The following is a 21,728-nucleotide window of genomic DNA, read 5'->3' as shown; positions in this document are numbered from 1 at the left end:
GTGGAACATAACTCTTCCTGAAGGCATTGAGAACATTAGAAGTCTGTTTTCTATATTATTGTTCTTTGGGGCTCCTCGGGTATTTTCACACACTAGTGTACAGGCCGCAATGACACCTTCTAAATGGATCCCAAACCTGAGCACTAAGGCATAGTCCCTTCCCAGTCTCCATGACTCACTTCTATCTCCTCTCAGCTGTCCCCAGGACAGACTCCAGCCTCAGCTCAGACTCTAAAGGCTTAAAATGTTGGTGATTATCTTCATCTAGGTAGAACACAGTCACTTTGGAGCTATTACGTGGTAAGCGATTACTGTATAAGCCAAGACTCACTGTGAATCTTTCCTCTCCCACTGACCCCTCCACCCAATGCAGGACCTTTTGTAGTGTCACAGGAGGGATGGGCCTAGAAGAGGACATGTAGCACATAGGGTCTGAGGGCAGCATAAAGGTCACTGAAGTATGTGACAGTTTTATCAAGAACAGTTCAAAGTGTAAACTAGGCAAATAGACAGCTCTGCTCTGACATGACAGAGGGGCATTGTGAAGAACTGTTGAGTGTTTGAATTCTTTTTTTACTCTACTTGAAAATTGACAAATAAACCTACTATATTTCACAAGCACTAGCCAGATACACAGGACTCCCTGGTGAGAGACAAAGGATGATTGTCCTTCACCACTGCTGCATGTGGGTCACATTTGAATCACATCTGCCTATCTGAAAATCCCACAGCTATGATGTGTCACCTTGCTTGTTGGTGCCACACCCAAGGAATGATGAACTTGGGGAACTATGGTCATAAAATGGGCAACAAGCAGAACTTCCCTAGCCATGGGGGAAGAGATATTTTTATTATGCCAGAAAGTGAAGATGCTGTCTTCCAACACTGATCACTATTTTTGTTTTATAGCATTCTTAAATGTATCATGGAATAAAAGGTAGCAGTTTTCCTGACAGATTCACGGGAATTGTCTTTAACAGTCCCTGGTACTCATGGGTTCCAGGACTATTTTTCTCTGTGAAATTAGAATCTTCATCACTAACTCAGGCGTTTCATAATACCAAGTCAAATTATGTACATTAAACTACTTTGTAAACAAGACAGTATTGCATATAGTTATTCCTCCTGCTTCTGGAAATTATTTATTGTAGAGACAAAATGAAAATAAGTTAAAATATCAGAATAGAAAATTTAAACATTGCTTAATAAAACATTTATTAACCACCTCACTGAAGGTTAGACTTTGGTGAGACACAGTGAAGAATCAGACATGTTGCTTGACCTCAAGAATTTCATAGCCTATCAAGTCAATACCAAAAACAAATAAACCTGATTTTAAAATAATCAAAAGAGGCAAACAGACATATTTCAAAAGAAGATAGATAAATGGTTGATAGGTGTATGAAGGTAAATCCATTGTCATAGAAATAAAAATCAAAACCAAAATGAGATAGCATATTGTCTCATTTAGAATGGCTATTATCAAAAATATAAAAAAATAACACACTTGCAAGTGTGGAAAGAAAAAGAGAGTGCTCACATGCTATTGGCAAAAATGCAGATTGTTACAGCCATTGTGCAAAACAGAGTGGCGGTTCCTCAAAAAATTAAAAATAAAACTATCATAGGATCCAGCACTCCCACTATATTGAAGAGACATCTGAGTATTCGTTGCCATCATTGACAATAGCCAAGATATAGCATTGATCTAAGTACCTATCAGCAAACAAATGAATTTAAATGTGGAAGTAACACACAGTGGAAGTCATTCTCTAAAAATCGTATAGCTTTGGAGAAGATGTGCCAAGTGAGGGAGGGGCTCAAACACAACAATACGGTCTCACAGAAAGGTGGGATTAGAACCACTGGCCTCACAGAAGAGTGACTACCAGAGATCAGGAAATGTAGGAGCAGAGAGGGTAGGGAGTGATTGGTCAGGACAGTGTTCCAGCTACATAAGAAGACTCTGTGTCCAATTTCAGAGTACGATGAGTCCTCTTAGCATTAAGTTCTAGATATTCCAAAATAGCTAGAAAAGGGGATGTTTTAAATGTTCTCACCGCAAATTATAAGTACTTAACGTGAATATATAATTGTGTCGATTTGACTATATAATGTATGCACATATCAAAATATTTCAGATACCCTTAGAGATCTGTGTGGTTATGTGTCAGTGAAGTAACAATAAAAAGTCTGATTTTTTTTTTTAAATTACCAACACTGTTAAAGAATGGAGAAGACTGGAAAGAAGTTTAGCTGCAAGGACAATACCAGAGAATTCAACTGTTTGTCTTCAGGGTCTCAAAAGAAGAGAGGAAAACAACAAAAACTATCTGAAACTTGATGGGCATTAGATAGGAGTAAGCTCTGCTATTCTATTGTACGGTAGAGTTTCTATTTTTTTTTTTTTTTTTAATGTATGTTTCAGGATAGCTACAAGAAAGCATGTTTCAGATCCCCACCACAGAAGAATCATAAAGGAGGAGTTAATGGGTCTGTTTATTAGTTTGATTTGGTCATGACACTTATACAGGTACTGGACAGCCCACTGTGCCTCCCATAAACATGTACAAAATGATCCCTCAGCTAAGATAAAAGCTACTTACAAAATTAGTTTCACAATGCAGGCAAAAGGACCAGACAGTGGTCAAGAGATGTTCAAGACAGAACAGAAGCACAGGCACATAAGGCTCAAATGAGGTGGTGTCTAAGCAGTCATTACATCCAGCTATCTCATTTGACAAAGATGTTTGGTGACGCCGGGCAGTGGTGGCGCACGCCTTTAATCCCAGCGCTTGGGAGGCAGAGGCAGGCGGATTTCTGAGTTCAAGGCCAGCCTGGTCTACAGAGTGAGTTCCAGGACAGCCAAGGATACACAGAGAAACCCTGTCTCAAAAAACAAACAAACAAACAAAAAAGATGTTTGGTGACTTTCTAAGGGCTGACAACTGTCTGGTGCAAGATCAGAAGTAGGGCCTGTTATTTCTGACCTTCCATTTGGAAAAAGGCCTTGATAGAAACTTCTTATTCCTGGAGAGAACTCTATCCAGAACAGAGGAGGAAGTCTACTCTGGCTCGGTAGACAGACACACGTCTCTCCTCTTCAGTCTAGCTTTGGTTGTTATTTTACAATAAAGTTATCTGAGTCTCAATTCTTACCTCTGGTGGGATGATTAGTTCTTTCCTTTGTATAAAAATGCTAGCTACAACAGCTTCCCCCCTGACCCCTACCTTCCTCCTGGGTGTCCCTCAATCTGACCTCCTACCTAATCATATCCTTCCAAACCTGATGTAGATTTCACAAAATACAAAGTGATCTACTAGCCATGAGCTCTGAGGTGTGCTTAAATACTGTATGTAATCAGCTACTAGGAAAGGGGAGCAGGCCAGGGGAACACTGCTCATCCAGTCTCCCCAGGAGTGCGACAGACTCTGCTCTGAGATAAAACTTGAAAGGAAAAATTAAAGCTTTAGACCTGTGCTGACTAGGAAGAAAAGTTATGGGCCTAAGAATCCATCACAAACTGGCCACATAGGCCTGGGAAAGAGCAAACAAGTTGTTAGATATCATAAGAGCTGGCAGGTCAAGAAGACATAAAACTATAAACATAGAAGAAAACATGTCTAGGCAAACGAGGACATGTCCAAGGCCCAGGCCTGCAAAGATGTGCCTGGCGAACACTAAGTAATGGACCACCTGGTCCTCTCAGATATGGTTTAAGGTCAGATGCTTTGTTGACTCAGATTAACACCAACCTTAGGAATTTTCCACTCTGCACTCTGCATGTAATAGTTAATATTTGAACTAGCCGATCATGTATGACCACACTGATCCCTTTGTTCCCTCAGACCTTTTCCCTATATAAACCCCTAACGTTGAAGCCTCATGGTCAGCTCCACTATCTCCTGCGTGAGATAGGTGTGGTGCCGAACCAGGGCGCCCTGAAAATTAAAATATACCTCTTGTAATTACATCAAGATGGTCTCTCGTGATTCTTGGGTGCACGTCCCCCCGAGATTTGAGTGCAGGTCTCCCCCAGGGGTCTTTCAAACTCACATATGTGTAGTAAACTCTATTAATTCAGTTATTCATTTTAAAAATCATTCTAAGATTCTCAATAATATCTTATCAGAACTGAGTCGGGAATGAAAAGCAGATAGATGTTTTTCAGTAAGTTCCACATAACTTCATAATCTTAAATTTAATGATATAAATTTCAATGTTTTAGATAATGCAGGGAGAGAGAAAGGTCCATTCAGTTTAAAGTCTGCTATTATAACCATTCAAGTCCATAAAATACATTTTATACTCCAAGGAATGAATATATCATAACACATAGTTATAAAGCAAGTCTTTAAACAAAACTAAAAAATATTCAGCTTTAAATTTATTATATAAATAATTGACCTTTAGATTTTATTAAATATACTACTTTTCTTAATAATCAAATATAGGCTGTTTTAATTTTTTGGAATTTTCTATAGCAGCTAGCATTTAAAGGCTTTATTTAACCTAGAATGGCTAACACAAAACCAATAAATATCTGAAAACATAGTATCTGTACTAAATAGAATTTAGAATTATAACAACAAAATATTCCAGCATAATTGACACTAAGAGCAATGACACTACAGTGAGTATTTATTACCAAAGTTTAAAAAAAAATTAAAAAAGATTATCTGATTCATGAAAATGGTGAATCTGTATATAATGAAAAGAGGGTTTAAATTCCCTAATGAGTGATGAGTCAAATTAGTGGCAAAATCAATCAAAATATATTCCATATATGGCTAAACAACACTTAAATTTGGCATTGACAAATGCTGTTCAATGTTTTTAATTTATATAACAGCAGGATCACAAGCATATGTCATCTCTGAAGCTCCAGGCTATATTAAATTATATAAAGAATGTAATTTTCTTTTTCTCCTTTACCCTTTATATACAAATAAATATTTTTAACCTGTAGATGCACTTTCTAATACTTTAAATATTTTTAACCTGTAGGTGTACTTTCTAATACTTTCTTAATTCTTTGAGAATTATGTATCTTGAGCATCTCCAGCAGTTTCAGCCCTTTCCTTCCCAGTCTCCACACTCCCAGCCTTTCCTATCCAACCTTAAAATTTAGAAATAATTTTTAAAGAATTTATTTATTTACTTTATTTACATGAGTACACTGCAGCTGTCTTCAGACACACCAGAAGAAGGCATTGGATCTCATTATGGCTGTGAGCTACCATGTGGTTGCTGGGAATTGAACTCAGGATCCCTGGAAGAACAGTCAGTGCTCTTAATCGCTGAGTGGTTTCTCCAGCCCATAGAAGTAACATTTTTAAGGTCAACTTAGACATGGAAAGCACATATATTCATTCACATGCATACACATATTCACACACACACTCAAATAAATGAAAATGATTCCCCAAATTCTCCCTCACATATTAAGAAGGTGTACAAAAGGTATATATACCCTAATCAATATGTAGTGATAGTCACCCTCCCATTGAGTTTATTATCTATTATGTGCCAAATGCCATTCTAAACCTTGGAAATCAAAGAAATAAGCTGTAGACATGCCTGCCCTGGAGCTTACAGTTCAGGGGACTCGGTAATGTGAATCTACCCATTGCCCAGCTGTAAATAGAGCATTTTCTACAAATTAGAACCTTACAAGAAGAAGGAAATGAGTAACACTTAACATAAATGCTGAGCACTGTATTAATCACATAGCACAGAACAAATTGTTATATGCACTTAGATTGGCATATCTAAATCTGGTGATCGGTGTGTCGCCATATATAACCAAAATAATTCCCAGAGTCCTGATAAAATAGATGACAAAATGCTATACCAAGTGATCTAAGCTTGTGATGTGAAACCTACATCCACAGTAGAAGAGAGTCAAGCTTGTGAGCTGTGGTACTGTCTGGCATTCGCACATGTGGCTTAGGACACCAAACAGTACCACCACACAAAGATGAAAACTTCAAAGTCACTAAGTTGTGAAGTATTTTGTCTTTCATCCTAAAGAAGCCATGTTAGGGAGGTTCTTCACAACACAGCAGAGCAGGACTACTTGCTGGGAAGGAGGACAGTAGCTTGTTCAGGGTTTGAGACAAGAATGGAACCCTGCTGCCCAGGCTATCCTCACATTAGGCTAGCCTCGTGCTCCCCATGATCTTCCTCCTGCCTTGATCACTCTCTAGGAATGGAATGACAGATGTGAGCAACCACATTCCACTGAAAGCATTGTTTTCAAAGAGATGGACACTTTCGGGCAGCAGCCAAGGGAGCACACAGTGAAAGCCAGTCTTTTGAGTCCATCTCCTCCCCTACTCACAGAGTTATTCAAACAGAACTAGAACCAAGAACTAGAAAACCAGGACTAGAACTAGAACCTTCAATGTGGCCAAATCTTGACAACGAAGCTTTAAATCAAAAGTTGGCAGTGACTCCTGAAATTCCCCAAAATGATCGAAAACTCTAAAATTCTTTTTTTATGGTAAATTATATCTATATTTAACGTAATGATTTGGCTATGAAATAAACTTTTTTTTTCAAGTTATAAGAAGTCATCTGTGTGTGAAGAACTGACCATTTCCAGCTTGTGCTCTGTGGCAGTAGTGTGTTTTCTGAATAGAAAGCTAGAAAGTATCTAGACACTTATTAATTCTGCACTCACATAGGCTCCGAGCAAAGCGCTGAGTCATCAGGTTCACCCTGCTGACCAGTGGAGGAGTCTGTTAAGGAGGCAAGAGCTGCAGTCCTATTTTCTCAATGCCCAGAACAACATTCCGTGGTAAACACTCTCCAAAGCCTCACAACCTAAATTGGACGCCACCAACTAACAGTGCTATCCTTGCCTGAGAAGTTCTTGGAAATAGAGATTCTGAAGCCCTGTTTCAGGATGCACAGTTTAGGGAAATTCTTCTGTGTGACTTGTGTCCGCACATAGAAGTTTAAGAGGCAATGAACCAAGGCAGAACAAGTCACAGAACTACACAACCCATAAGTGTTTGGGATAAATATAATCTCCTGAATACCTAATACATCTGTGAAGATGCTAAGAGGCTGGGTGGGGAGCCCATCAGAGATGCCCACTCAGACCCAATTTGTAGTCAATTGAAAGTCTTTTATTCTATCCTGCTAGGGCTATACTCAGGTATTCAGGTCCTAAATACAACATCAAGTATCCAGAGTACAGGGTTGTTGAAGGCAGAAACCACGTCCTAGCATCTAGCTCAGCAGTTGCAGGGAGTGACAGGAAGGCTGGGGTAGGGAGGTAACCTTCCTATAAGCAAGCAATTTAACAGAAGCTAAGATGAGCAGTTAGCTTGGGGGGGGGTCTGTCGGAGTGCCCCTTTCCCTGCCCCACCATGTTCTGAGCAAGCAAGGAGTTTAACCAAAGCTAAGTTGTAAGTTAACCAATGGCGTGTTGACTTTGGGTTCCTAGAAGAGAGTTGGGTAGTTTGCCGTGGAATTCTCTGTTGAGAAGATTAAATTCAAGTTAAACTTGAAATGACCTCAGCAAGAAGACATGATGGAGGAACATTTGCACTGTCTTGCCCAGTCACCAGGGCACCAACTTCAGAGTGAGTTCACCATCAATTATATGAAGAAATAAACTAAATACTGGAAACACCTGGAGTCAGTCATCCTTCTCACTCTGTCTCTCCTGCTGGTCCTGTCACTGCCAACCACAGTCTACACGTAGAGCTGAAAGTCAATGGCTGGAGATGACCAAAGAGCCAGGACACATCTCCCTGATGTTTCATGGCCATATACCCCGATGGCACAACCGTGGCCGGTCACACACAGACAGCCTATAGATGCATGTCTTGACTAAGAAGTGATTTTGAACTTGAATTCATTGTCACGGTTCATAGCTCTGGAACTGTCACATTGGAGAGAGTCTTCACATCAAAGTTCTCATCCACAAGTCAAAAGGAATCAGTCCCATCATGGCAGCCTGCCAGTGCCAGATCGCCACCATCTCCGTTAGGTATTGGCCAGCATCTTCACGGTTCTGTAAGGTCTCTGCAACACAGCTAGCTGCCATTTTGTCATCTTCCTCTCAGTCTCTTTTACTCGTTCACATTTGCAGCCTGACCCTCCTAGGCATTTGAATTTGCATTCTCTCCAAGAAGACCTAGGCCATGCCATATCTCTAATCCAAAGTCACTCAATGAGTGCAACTCAAGAAGGGAACTGGCTCTGGGAGCCACTCCTTTGGATGGTGGACTTTGATCTGTAGGCAGTCGCCAGCACGCCATTCTTCCTTTCACATACACAAGATGCTGTTTTTCCTTCACCATTCACCCTGACTCAGACACTTCGATTATTTTAATTAGTTCTCTTCAGGTCTGTTCTTCACGATTAAAAAATAAGAATGACCAGCCATCGTAGGTACAGAAAAGTGTAGTGCCCTTTTTTTTTTTCTTCTTGAGATAAATCAATAACACAGACAGTGCTTGCAATTCATATCATAAATGTCTGTGGCCCCAGAAAAACGACATATAATAAAGCCTGAATCCTCACTGTGGTATTTGGAGGTGGGATTTGCTAGCTAATTAAGTCAGAAGAATGGAGCCCCCATGAATAAAGTATTCCCTATAACGGAGGCATAATTTACAGTGGCACTCTTCCCCCACCTTCTCTCCCTCTCTTTCTCCCTTTCTCCATCTTTCCCTCTCCCTTCCTCCTCCAAGAAGGTGGCTGTCTTCGCCAGAAAACAGACATCCACCAGACAGGTCTGCTGGCCCTCTCCTTTTGAAATCCCAGCTTCTGGACCTATGAAAAATAAATGTTTGCACATAAGCCTCCTGGTCTATGGTATTTGTTATAGCAAAACCAACTGGCAGTGTTAAACAAATACTTAATGAATAAGTGGACTTTTCTAAGGGATATTAAGTTTTTTAACTTACAATTTTATAATAAATGTATCTAATAATTATATAGCATGTGAAGATTTACTTGTTAAGTTATTTCTACTTGGGTTGATCAATCGAAACCCCTTTATATACATGAGTGACTGTGAGAACAAGCAGTAGACAATGAAGATGTGAGACCCACTGCCTATCACAACTGATCTTACAATAAAAAGTGCACTGAAGACTAAGACAAACCAAATCATGAGATTTAACCTGATTCACTGTTATGGTCCCAAGTCTATTGTCTTTAGCCACCACCATAATCATCATTATCATCATTATCATCATTATCATCATCATCAACAACAACTCGATTGCCTTACAAACTCAACCTACAGAGATATTGCTGAAGAACTGAGGCAAGAAGGTAATCCTCTTATTACCCCACAGTTACCTATTGTTTGAGCTGCATAAACCATCTCCAGCATTCTTGCCACTGCCCCACACAAGTTTTATAATATTTGCATACATTATCTCCTAAGAAAAACAAAACAGCAAGCTAACAGATGCTCACCACTTAGCAAATGATATGAGTCCCAACTATGCCTTAAAATAGCAAAGTCTAAAATTTGACCCAATTCTAAGCAAAAATTTATGAACTCACCAGTTATGGGTCCAAAGAGTTTCATAAGAAAGTTGTTTTTAATAATAGTATGCTAGCCAGAAACTATTACCATCGAACATTCTAAGAGCTAAACTCCCCTACCCTACCCCTAAAAACCTAAGTTAAATTTGTTCATTGAAATTAAGTTCCCCAAATCAGGCACTGTTTTCTAGCTTAAGAAGCTCTGAAGCCAGTCCCCTCCCCTTTGGCCTCTAGATTGCTTCACTGAAATATAGAAACACTACCTGCTTCCTCCCCGTACCTACACCATAAAAAAGAACTAAAGTTGGAGTTTTTTCACTCAATTTAACTCAAACTTCTGAAGGACAGCACAAACAATGCTTGACCCTATCACTGTCACAAAGTCCACTGGCCATTTCTCAGAGGGAATCTGAACTCGCCAGCGCCAAGACACGAGTGTCTATTCACCATACATCTACAACAAGGTAGAAACAGAAACAACATTCAGGCATTTCTACCTTAAATAAGATCATACTACATAGTGCTTCTGTGTGTATGGGACTATCCATGAGTTAACACAGAATATATATTAATTATATTATATTACATTATATTATATTATATTACATTATATTAGTGTGTTATTTTCTCCCAGTGCTTTGAAGTGACCTCTTCTGAATTCTCACCTGACAGGAACAGTCACACAATTATTCCATTACACCATAACGTTCTATTGTTTCAGTAAAACTTGTCTGAGAGTTCCCCTCTCAAGGAAAATATTCTAGAAAAAGTCTGTTGTCACACATCTAATATGTTGCTAGTTAGATTCTAACACACACACACACACACACACACACACACACACACATACACAACACAAAGCTTTTCTGGTTGCATATCCAGTACACAAAGACAAAGACTATAAATCCAGGACAAAACAAACTGGAGCAAATAACCCACCTTGCTTTTCTTACTAGATGATCTTTGTCATAATAGAGCGAGAGTGTACATGAAGTATGAGCACTAGAAGAGAGTAAGCATATTTACCTATTGAATATTTAAGTACAATTTTCATTGTACTTTCCAAAAAGAGGCATTTTAAAAAGACAAAGAGCTAAGCCAAAAATGAAATAATACCAGGGAAGCTTTTGCACATAGAGAGAATAATTTTAAATTATATGGTTTTTTTTTTTGTTTGCTCTAGAAAGAATCTGTCTCCTCACAGCCCATCCTATTGTGACTTGAAACTTAAGTTCTTGAACACAAATCCACTGTCCCCCAAACCTTCCATCTAGCATCCACTGTGGATATGTCCATATATTTGTTCACAAAGAGAAGCCCAATACACCAAGGAAAGCAAAGCGTTGTTCTGAGCTATTAAACTCAACCATTAAACTCCCTGTGCAGCAAGGGGAGGCCACAGGCAACTGACCCTGCAAACGGGAAGGTTTGGAATCTTTGCTTGGCCTTTAAAAGGTAACACAGTTCCCCTTTCACATGCAAGCAATTATACACTGACAAGTTCATGGGGGGGGATATGCATAAATGTGAAAATATTTAGCAAAACAAGCTTTGTCATCAAAAGCTACTTCTAACTCTCTGTGTTTCATATGTATGGGTTTTGTTCTGCAAAGCCCATGATTAAGAGTGAAGGAGATGTGTCTGGCTGGTTGTTGCCACTTTATCAAGTTCTGACTTTGCTATCATAGTCATTGCTAGAATGCAACATTGTTACATTATTGAGTCTCTGGGTAAGGAGTTTCCAAAATCTACTGCATAGAGAGAGTAATACAAATATAAATTTAATTGAATGACTAGATGTATTGATGCTAGGGGAAAGGAAATGTACCTTTGCTAACTGGCCATTCAGGGGAAATCATAAAGCAATTACAGCTGCTATGGAGTAATTTAGGAGACTGGAGGATGTGATACAATATAGGCAAGGATACTCCGATTCCTTAATTATATCCCTTGCCTCAGAGGGATCACGGTGAACAAACCAGATGGCTCTCCTTCGAGCTGTGTCTCCACTATCCATCTGACTTTCCGGCAAACTAAGCTCTGGATCTTCTGACAGCAATACCAATCAATTGCCAAACCGACACCAAATCAGGGAATAGCCTGTAAAGGCTATTCAAAGAGATCCAACAAACATATGTGATATACACATTGAGAATGGGTGAGTTTTAGAAATCAAACACAAGCCAAGAGGACATCAGTATCTTTCGATTTGCAACTACCGCCTATAAATCACAATAATAGGCTTCAATGCAACTAGAAAGATTTGAAATGGGACTGTGGAGAGACGTGCTTAATAAAGTAGTATGCAGGTGTGTCCTATGCTTTAAAACATGTTAGAATTCTCAACTGCAGCTGTCAACCAATGCCTCCCAAGATGTCCCATCACATAGTGAAACACTGACTTTTATATTTTGAGTTTGTAATTTAGTCAATAAAAGTATCTCAAAAAAAAAGAAAGAAAAATATATGTGTTATGTGTAATAATGGGTCAAAATGTAAAACTCAACTATAAATTATCTTGTTAAACTATAAATGCAGCTGTGCCATAGTCACATGAATTAGTGGAAACCTAGATATCAAAAAATAAAGGCCTTTAATAAAGTTGTCTCACCTCCTCTAACACAAAATCAATATATTACCTGTATTCCATGAAAACATTGGCATATACAGGGATATAGAGACTGTATAGAAACATAATGTACAAGAAATATATTTAAATTCTACTTTCTTCATAGTCTAATGAGTATAGTCATTTCTCTTCCATTTTTTATAAGAAACAGAAGCAGAAGACAGAACTGAGCAGTGTTACTTCATGAGGAGAACTAAAACACTACTCTGAATGGTTATCTCAGACCTTCAGGAAACTAGTAATGTGCTGGAGTCCCGTGACAACTGCAGAAGCAACTTCTAGGAGTGTTTGCTAACCCTTCCTGTCTCTAACCCATTTCGGACCACACTCTGAACCCCATAAGAAGACTGCTGGTAACTCGTAAGCCCATGTTCTTTATCAATAAAATGTTTAAATAGCTCAATATGTTCAGATAGCGTTCCAAAGAATTTCCCAACAAAATGGCAAATTCTGAGTCCTATCCTGAGTCATCCCAAAACCAGTGACTCAGAAGTAAGCTGCATCCTGTGAACCACTGTGCAAGCCAGGGGCCCAGAAGTGACGTCCATTCAGCGGCCGTGGCCTTCATAATTAGCAGCAGTTGGCATTAATGAATTTCTTCTCTCTGTTTTGATGTAGCCCTACTCATAACAGATTGGTGGACTGGATTTGTAAATATGCCCAGAGCCGTAGATCGAGGCCGATTATGCTAAACATTTATTTTACACAGTGTATAGTTTTTCACCAAAGGAAACAAAACTGCATGATGTGGTAAAGTTTTTTTTTTTTACTTGAATTTTCAGTGAACAAAACAGCTGCAGAATAACGCTACCTAAAGAGGCATCTCTAACAAAGTACTGCAGAATGAACAGGACAGGCACTCCGATTGCTTCAGCTTTTCAAAGACAGCACAAGTAACCAATGACGTTTTGGAAAGCTCTTCCTTTGGGATGTCATTATAAATCTTATTAGTAAATGTCCATCAGTTTGCAATGACTCCTCAACTTGAACATGCTCAAACAGAGCCAGTTCTTTAGGGCAGTGATAAAGGCCTGGTGAGTGCTGGAGAGTCACAGGTTACCCATCCTGTTCAGGGCAATCCAGAAGATCCAGTTGGCCCTGAGTCAACCTTAAAACATACTTCTCGAATTTCCACGTGAAAATGCCATTTAAGACGGCCATCAAAACACCGTATTACAGATATTAAATCCAGGACTACTAAATTTTTCTGATGACACATAAAACAATTTCTCTAAAACGTTAGATCACCCCAAAAGTTTCAGCACTTTATAAATTTTTAAAAGGGGAAAATGTCTATGTCTAAAAATAAACCTTTCTCTATATCCCTGTCATCACGTTTTATAACTCGGTGGTTAGTAAACACTATAACACAGATTATATAGTGCCTATGAAAGAATGTATCTATGCCAACCCAAGCTCACAACGTCTTTTCTCTCCAGTTTGTCTTTGTTAATGTAACTAGCATTCCTCCGATTCAGAATCACACCTGCACACACTCACTCAGAGCCCTCACACCTCCCTCTAGAACAACTTATAGCATTATGTAGATATTTGCTTTGACACAAAGGTTTCCTGATTCCTCTTTAAGAAGCATACACCAAATAGCACTGTATGTAAATGGGAAGCAAAGCCTAGGAACCCACTGTTTTTAAAGGCAAGGAAATAACCAAGACTTTGATCAGTCTTTTGAAAGCCATTTTGAATAGAGCAGCACTAAAGCCATGCTTGCCTCTTCTGAGGCTCCCCATGCTTAAGTACTCTGTTGGCAATAACAGTCTTTCTCAAAACCTTAAGCACGTAAATAATACAGTCCAGTTGTTTGCACTGGAAATTGGGGGAATTAGAATAAAATAAGCTTCAGTGTGGTTGCTGATGGCCTGTAAGTGGTTACTGATGGCTTTTAAAAATAAAGCCTCTAAAAAGGTCAGGATCCAAACAGCGAACTCGAGAGATCCAGAAGAGCGTGGATCAGGAAGAGAGAGAAGCATGCCTGATCTGTTATTGAAAATGTGCAATGTTGGGTGCCGGTTTTGAAACTGTTAAGGACTCATTAGTTTGTGCAACTATGCCCAAACATGGGAAGGGTAAATACGATCCCCTCATGCTCTGATTCTTTAAAACATCAAATGTAGTTTTAATCTTCTTCACCAGTAATCTCCTTTATTACTTCACATGGAAACCTTAAATTAATTACTCAGCTGTCTTAACTTACCTTGCCTAATAGAGCAGTTGAAAGGTGCTAATTGATAACCATAGGAAGGGGATGTCCAAAGCAACCTGACTGGGCAGACAGGAACCCGATGTTTACCAGCCAGTCCACAGTCACTGAAATTCACCCAGTCCTGAGGAAGGCCCTGGGACACTGAGTGATTTGGGGGGTTACTCTTCATAGCGGGAGGACGGGGGAGGGGGGGGACATGTAGGTTTGGAGACTGAGATGAGCTTTGGTTTCTTTGTTTTTAAACCCACGGAGGACTTTGCTATTCAAGGGGAGATTTCACAATCACAAAAGGAAGACGGTTCATCCTCTCTCTTATTGACAGGAGATGAACTCACCCAGCACAGGATGGGAAAGAAGCTGGTCACTGTAGTAACTACACATTCAATTCCCAAGGCTCCAGGCAACTGTTTAACACTGGCCACAGGAGGGAATGCATGGTCTCCCCCAGGGCTCTTAGAGAGCCTGTGGACCCGCCTCCGGAGGAGACCGGATGGCTCAGCCTGCAGCTCCAGAGGAAATAGAGCAACAGACCTCAAACTTTGCCTTTGCAGGGGCACTTTTTGTAAATGTGGCGTTGCTGACTAATAGCCAAGAGTCATCCCTCGCCTGAAGAAAACACCTCTCGGTAGACACCTAGCCTTTTAGAACCAGGAGGGGACAGCAAGGCAGGTGGGCAGAAAAATCTGTGCTACTGGCAAGATGTGGAAGTCATCTACCCGGAAAGAAATGACAAGCCATTAGTCGTGTCCCCCACCCCCACCCCTGAACTGTGCTTTTTTCTTCTTCTGAACGCTGTTTATTAAACGATACTTTACGAAAGCTCTCTTGAAGTAACCTTTACAGAAAGCTGTTTCATTCGGTAATAACGAGTCTGTTCCCAGAGCTAAATAAACCTTGAAGCCAAGCCGGTGAGGCTCCAGAACTCATGAACGTGATTCTTTGTGGAAATAGTTAGAGGTGGAGGAGTCAATAGCCTCGCGGAAACGCCCACCCTCCGCAGACAGGCCTGGGAATTAACTAGTCAGAAGTGGACAGAAAGTAGGCATTCCAGACAAGAGACCTTTCCGTGGATCATCACTGCTCACTGATTTCTCCCTTGATTGCGATCCCCAACTGCCTATGAAAAGTGTCAGATGCTCACCAGTCAGGACTGGTGAGGGATCCAATTAAACTCCCATTTCGGTCCTCGCCTGGGTCTCTCGCCTTCCGAAATAAGATGGACCCTGCTCCCCAAGCCTTGTGCCATGGCTCTGTCCCCCTCCGGGTGTCCCTCCCCCCCACCACCCCTGTCCTCACCGGCTGCCGGGAAGGGAGGGGGCGGGAGGACAAGGGCTGCGGGACCGCTTCTACCCTCCTCTTGGCCTCGTGGGACGAGCCGGTTTCTGCCCCGGGCCCAGAGATAGCCGAGGGAAGAGACAGTACCCATGAGGGCCGCGGGGGCACGCGATCCTCGCGCGGCCACTGTGGTCCCCAAAGCCCGAAGGCTCCCGAAGGCGCGGCTCGCACCTACCTGCAGCCGGGCGTCCCGGTGGCGGCAGCACCTAGCGATGGTCCTGTAGCTTCCGCGGGCTGACGCCAGCCTCACCGCTCCTGCATCGCTTCCGAGATGCCGGTCCGCTGGCACCATCCAGGGGCATAGGGACCTCAGGTCCGCCGGTGTGTGTTCACGGAGGGCGAGCGAGTGTGGCCCTGCGTGCGCGTGTGAGTGCCGCTTCCTCCGAAGGCTAAAGGGGGCTCGGCAGTGTCTTCACATACAAGCCGGGGTCCCCCTCCCCAAAGCAAGAGGAAGGTGCAGCGCGCGAGGCCGGTTCCTGGGCTCTGCTCTTTATCCCACAGTGTCAAAGTAATCAGAAGGTTCCTCGACCGAGAGGGAGAAACAAAGTCTCCGCAGCCCCCGGCGGCGCCCGCGGTCGCCCGCTGTCCCCGGCGATGCGCTGCGCGCGGTGCGCTCGGCTCCCGCGACTGCGAGGATCCAGGCGGGCTCCAGCCACCGCCGCTCTTATTCCATCTCCGATTTGTTTGCTTTGAGCGTGGAGCGAGGACTTTTCCTCTCGCCCCGCGTCGTCTCTCCCTTGCACACAAACGCGCGCTCACACGTTCCCCCTCTCCCGCCCTCCCCCGGGTTCTCTAGGGAAAGGCAATTGGACGCGGTGATTCACCTTCAGCAGAGCAGCCGCCGCCGCCGCCGCCGCCGCCGAGCACTCCTCGAGTTCCCCGACTCTCCCAGGTCTGCAGGCTCCGGTGTGGAGCGGTTCTGAGCAGGCTCGCGGGCCGTGCGTTCGGCCGGCGTCCTCCCCGTGAGACGCCTGCGTTCCCGCAGCTCGCACTCGGGTCCCGCGGGTGCCCTCTCTGACACCTGGGCGCCGTCGAGTCGCGTCCACTTAGCAGCAACTCCCCGCCAGCTGCAGCCCCTCGATCGCGCCCTCAAGCGCAGCCGGGCGGTCGAGCTCCTCGCAGCCCACCCGCCGCCACTCTCGGCATCGTGTGCTCCAAGGGAGGGAACCCTCTGCTGTCTGTCCCCCCAGTCACGAGCGCGCCGGCACCTTCACCACAGTGGAGGTGCGAGTTCCAGCAGCAGACACCAGCGAGCAGGTGTCGCCTGTGTCACTTCGCCAAAGGCGGGAGTGAGAAAGAACAGAACAAGGGGAGGGGCCCGAGGAAACAAATCCAGATCACCAGAAGAAAAAGAAGACACACACACACACACACAAAAAAAAAAAGCAATCAAAGCTTTCCCCTCTTTGAGTCCCACCACAAGCGCTGTACTGTTAAATAAAATACACTGGAGATGATGTTGGAAAGTCACCCCAACGGGCAGAGCCCTGCTGGTCCACCCTAGCTAGACCCCTGTTCCACTCAGCTGGCTGGCCGTTGGGAGCGACTGGCCCCACGGTGCAAAGCCCAGAGAATGCAGGCCGAGATGGGTTCTGACACTCCAGGCTGAGTCAAGCAGTAAAATGGGACGGCTGGCCCGGGAGGCTTTGACTCCCTCTGTCTCCCTCCCAATTCTGTCAGCAGTGGCTGCAGATGCTGAGAGCAAACCACCTTCCTGCAGAAAAACAGAAAAAGGCAACAGCAGACGCTACAAATGCTGGACTATGTCTCCCTCTAGCGGGAAATCCGGATTAGACCGCTTTGCCCGCTGTCACCAGGACTCATAATTTTTCCACAAAATAAAAAAGTATTTTCTTATACTATCCGATTTAAGAAATTTTTGAATTTCTACAACTAGCAAACTCTGAAAGATTCAAAGGTAAGGTTTTCTAATACAATTCCATGATAGTATATTCATTGCTAAAGGAATATCCTGAATTTACAGAAATATAATAGCCGGATCCTAGAAGGTCACGTCCTTAAGGTTTGGTCAAATTGGGTCTTGGTTTAAGCGGTGAACATAAGATCTCGCACAAAAGGCCTTCTTAGACTCAGATCATTTTGATCGTGCTTATGAATGAGAAAAAGCTAGTGGTCAGGATAATAGGAAAATTGAGTAAATAGGAAAAGACTTAGACACAACGAGAGAAAATGCCGACTCTGGAACTCTTACCCAGTCCTTACTTAGGGATCTTGTCTGTAATTGACTCCTCTCATTGCGCTCGGTTAATTTTTCAAACTGGCTAAATTCTTTCCAGGTCTAAGTTTTTGTGTTTTCGTCGCCCCGATTCATTGAAATATTAGCATAATTCTTTCCACCAGTTATAAACTACCACTCATTACCATAGTTACTAAGAACTAAGGAATATGTTTTGACTAGTAATTTTATGGTAACATGCTTAGGAATTTAGTCTTATTTTCTATCAAAAGGGTTTCAGGTAATTAAGTTGGGAGGACTATTTTAATAAAACGTTCCTGAAATTTTTATTAAAAAGTTTTGTTACGTCAAACACTAGTAAGCTAGGTACACCTCTTATTTGTTGCTTTTTAGAGTTTGTGAACCTTGTCATTTAGTGGGAGGTATGCCTTAGACATTTGTGTATTTTTAATTATAAAATATGTATTAAGGTTATGATTAGCCAGGCAATGGAGGCACATGCCTTTATTTATTTTGTTGTTGTTTTTTTTAGTTATTTTTATTAGATATTTTCTTTATTTACTTGTCATGATTTCTCCTTTCCCAGTTTCCCCTCGGGGGGAAAAAAAACAAAAAACAAAAAACAAAACAACAAGAACAAACCCCTGTTGACTCTCCCCTCCCCCTGTTTGCCACCCCACCCTCTCCCACTTATTGGCCCTGGCATTCCCCTACACTGGGGCACAGAACCTTCACAGGCCAAGGGCCTCTCCTCCCATTGATGACTGACTTTGCAATCCTCTTATTATACACATGCTGCCAGAGCAATCAGTCCCACCATGTGTACTCCTTGGTTGGTGGTTGAGTCCCTGGGAGCTCTGGGGGTACTAGTTATTTCATATTGTTGTTCGTCCTAAGGGGCTGCAAACCCTTCAGCTCCTTGGGTCCTTTCTCTAACTCCTTCATTGGGGACCCTGTACTCAGTCCAATGGATGGTTGTGAGCCTCTACTTCTGTATTAGTCAGGTACTGTCAGAGCCTCTCAGGAGACAGCTATATCAGGCTGGCTTGTCCTTCCTTCAGCCTCTGCTCCATAGTTAGTCTCTGCAACACCTTCTGTGCATATTTTGTCCCCCCTTTTAAGAAGAAATGAAATGTCCACATTTTGGTCTTCCTTCTTCTTGAGTTTCTTGTGGTTTGTGGGATGTTCTTCCTATATTCCGAACTTCTGAGCTAATAACCACTTATCAGAGAGTGCATACCATGTGTGTTCTTTTGTGACTGGGTTACCTCACTCAGGATGACATTGTCCAGATCCATCCACTTCCCTAAGAATTTCATAAATTCATTGTTTTAATAGCTGAATAGTACTCCAATGTATAGATGTAACACAATTTCTGTATCCATTCCTCTGTTGAGGGACATCTGGGTTGTTTCCAGTCTCTGGCTATTATAAATAAGGCTGTTATGAACATGGTGGAGCATATGTCCTTATTACATGTTGGAGCATCTTCTGGGTATATGTCTAGAAGTGGTATAGCTGAGTCCTCTGGTAGAACTATGTCCAATTTCCGGAGGAACTGTCAAACTGATTTCCAGAGTGGTTGTACCAGCTTGCAATCCCACCAGCAATGAAGTAGTGTTCCTCTTTCTCCACAACCTCTCCAGCATCTGTTGTCACCTGAGTTTTTTATCTTAGCCAATCTGACTGGTGTGAGGTGGAATCTCAGGGTTGTTTTGATTTGCATTTCTTTGATGACCAAGGATGTTGAATATTTCTTTAGGTGCTTCCCAGCCATTTGGTATTCATCAGTTGAGAATTCTTTGTTTAGTTCTGTACCCCATTTTCTAATAGGATTATTTGGTTCTCTGAAGTCTAACTTCTTGAGTTCTTTGTATACATTGGATATTAGCCCTCTATCAGATATAGGATTGGTAAAGATCTTTTCCCAATTTGTTGGTTTTCGTTTTGTCCTATTGACAGTGTCTTTTGCCTTACAGTATCTTTGCAACTTTATGAGGTCCCATTTGTCAATTCTTGGTGTTAGAGCATAAGCTATTGGCATTCTGTTCAGGAAATTTTCCCCTGTGCCTATGTGCTCGAGGTTCTTCCCTACTTTCTTTTCTATTAGTTTCAGTGTATCTTGTTTGATGTGGAGGTCCCTGATCCACTTGGACTTGAGCTTTGTACAAGGAGAAAGGAATGGATCGATTTGCATTTTTCTACATGCTAACCGCCAGTTGAGCCAGCACCATCTGTTGAAAATGCTGTCTTTTTTCCACTGTATGGTTTTAGCTCCTATGTCAAAGATCAAGTAACCATGGGTGTATGGGTACATTTCTGAGTCTTCAATCCTGTTCCATTGATCTACCTGCCTGTCACTGTACCAATACCATGCAGTTTTTATCACAATTGCTCTGTACTGCAGCTTAAGTTCTGGAACGGTGATTCCACCAGAGGTTCCTTTATTGTTGAGAATAGTTTTGGCTATCCTGGCTTTTTTGTTGTTCCAGATGAATTTTCAAATTGCTCTTTCTAAGTCTGTGAAGAATTGAGTTGGAATTTTGATGGGGATTGCATTGAATCTATAGATTGTTTTTGGCAAGATGGCCATTTTTACTATATTAATCTTGCCAATCCACAAGCATGGGAGATCTTTCCATCGTCTGAGATCTTCTTCAATTTCCTTCTTCAGAGACTTGAAGTTCTTGTCAAACAGATCTTTTAGACCTTAGTTAGAGTTACACCAAGATATTTTATATTATTTGTAACTATTGTGAAGGGTGTTGTTTCCCTAACTTCTTTCTCTGCCTGTTTGTCCTTTGTGTAGATGAAGGCCTCTCATTTGCTTGAGTTAATTTTATATCCAGTTACTTTGCTGAAGTTGTTTATCAGGTTTAGGAGTTCTATGATGGAATTTTGGGGTCACTTAAGTATACTATCATATCATCTGCAAATAGTGATAATTTGACTTCTTCCTTTCCAATTCGTATCCCTTTGATCTCCTTTTGTTTTCTAATTGCTCTGGCTAGGACTTCAAGTACAATATTAAAAAGGTAGGGAGAGAGTGGGCAGCCTTGTCTAGTTCCTGATTTTAGTGGGATTGCTTCAAGTTTCTCTCCATTTAGTTTGATGTTGGCTATTGGTTTTCTGTATATTGCTTTTACTATGTTTAAGTATGGGGCTTGAATTCCTGATCTTTCCAAGATTTTTATCATGAAGGGATGTTGGATTTTATCAAATGCTTTCTCAGCGTCTAATGAGATGATCAGATGGGTTTTTTCTTTGAATTTTTTTATATAGTGAATTATGTTGATGGATTTCCGTATATTGAACCATCCCTGCATCCCTTGGATGAAGCCTACTTGATCATGGTGGATGATTGTTTTGATGTGTTCTTTGATTCGGTTTGCAAGAATTTTATTGAGTACTTTTGCATCGATATTCATAAGAGAAATTGGTCTGAAGTTTTCTTTCTTCGTTAGGTCTTTGTGTGGTTTAGGTATAAGAGTAATTGCGGCTTCATAGAATGAATTCGGTAGAGTACCTTCCATTTCTATTTTGTAAAATAGCTTTAGGAGTATTGGTATTAGGTCTTCTTTGAAGGTTTGATAAAACTCTGCACTAAACCCATTTGGTCCAGGGCTTTTTTTGGTTGGAAGACTATTAATAACAGTTTCTATTTCATTAGCAGATATGAGACTGTTTAGATTGTTGATCTGGTCTTGATTTAACTTTGATAACTGGTATCTGTCTAGAAAATTGTTCATTTCATCCAAGTTTTCCAGTTTTGTTGAGTATAGGCTTTTGTAGTAGGATCTCATGATTTTTGGATTTCCTCAGTGTC

General features: G+C 41.7%; 1 protein-coding gene across 2 annotated transcripts in view; it reads right to left on the bottom strand.

The window, feature by feature from the left end:
• Positions 1-17,390, bottom strand: part of Tafa2 (TAFA chemokine like family member 2) — a 472,572-nt gene extending 455,182 nt beyond the window's left edge. For both annotated transcript variants that reach the window (XM_031350385.1, XM_031350386.1), the window contains exon 1: positions 15,881-17,390. The gene's annotated coding sequence lies outside the window, so the exon portion shown is untranslated. The remainder of the gene's footprint in view (positions 1-15,880) is intronic.
• Between the last annotated feature and the right edge of the window lie 4,338 nt (positions 17,391-21,728).

Source organism: Mastomys coucha, unplaced genomic scaffold (genome assembly GCF_008632895.1).
Source record: "Mastomys coucha isolate ucsf_1 unplaced genomic scaffold, UCSF_Mcou_1 pScaffold4, whole genome shotgun sequence".
NCBI lineage: Eukaryota > Metazoa > Chordata > Mammalia > Rodentia > Muridae > Mastomys > Mastomys coucha.
Note: the sequence above shows the minus strand (reverse complement) of the source record. Positions and strands in the feature narration are given on the sequence as shown.